The following is a 1,263-nucleotide window of genomic DNA, read 5'->3' as shown; positions in this document are numbered from 1 at the left end:
AAATAAATAAATAAAATTTTAAAAAAATAAATAAAAGAATGCATTTGGTTGTTGCAGGGTCTCATTACACAGCTCGGACTTGGGGTGATCCTCCTGCTTTCAGCCTCTCCAGTGCCAGGATTATGGGCATGTGCCACTGTGCCCGGACTCTGGCCTGCTCAGCCCGCCCTGGGGCCAGGGCTGGCATGGCATGTGGTACCAGGGATCAAACCCTGGTCTGTGTGTTTGCCTGAGCTTACCTGAGCAAGTGCTTTAGTCCACTGAGCTATCTCACTGGCCCCCAAAGCTTATTTTAGTCTGTACATGGCCTGCCCATTATATTTTTTTTAACCACTTTTGTCCACACCTCTTTCCTGTAGTCTACTTGTCTCAGTCACTGTTTTAAGAAGTCCGCAGCTAACTACAGCCAAAATGAATAAAAAATTGAATGTCACTAGGAGAGCTTCTTTGAAAATAAGTCTCGGGCTGGTGAGATAGCTCAGCGGTCCAAAGAACCTGTCTAGGCAAGCTTAGGCAGGCAGGCATGCATCACAGCTTGACCCCCAGCACCACATGCCATGCCAGCCCCATCCCCAGAGTGGGCTGAGCGGGCCACAAAAAAAAGTCTGACCCCATGACCAGAAACTAGAAGACTCTAAGTCTGCCACAAAAGAGAGCTTCATTTAAAAGAAAATACCTTGAGTGCTACTTAAATTACAGGTTGACTGCAACATGTGATTCACATCCCCATCAAAACAGCCTTGCCACGTGGAGACCACAGATCCTGCATGGAAGGTCAGCCTTTGGAGCTTTTCTTTTTTCTTTTTCATTTATTTACTTATTTTCATAATTTTATTGAGAAACAAATAGCAATGAGACAGTTTCAAATCAAATTGGTAGGACACTTTCAATAATAAACACATTGCATACATTCTTCCTAGTGGTTAATTGCTGTACAAGATGTGGACATGATATCCTATTTACAAACATCATTAGAACAAATCCCTCTATTCATTAGGAGAATGTAACTATATATCTATCCTAACCACTTTGAATACACAGATACAAAGTGGACATTCATCTGTATCCCCTTTTTTTGTTAAGATCCATTATTTGAATATTATAGGTGTGTAAACTCAGCAAAATATTCTAAGAGTCCAGTAGCCCATAATAGTATTGGGTCTTCCGCTTCACTGGCAATGTCAGAAATTGTTGACCTGAGTCCCCTACAGCTCAACATAACAGCATGGCTTTACTTCTTATATTTCGTTTTTTTTCTTTTCT

Source organism: Octodon degus, unplaced genomic scaffold (genome assembly GCF_000260255.1).
Source record: "Octodon degus isolate 3935 unplaced genomic scaffold, OctDeg1.0 scaffold00268, whole genome shotgun sequence".
Lineage (NCBI taxonomy): Eukaryota > Metazoa > Chordata > Mammalia > Rodentia > Octodontidae > Octodon > Octodon degus.
Note: the sequence above shows the minus strand (reverse complement) of the source record.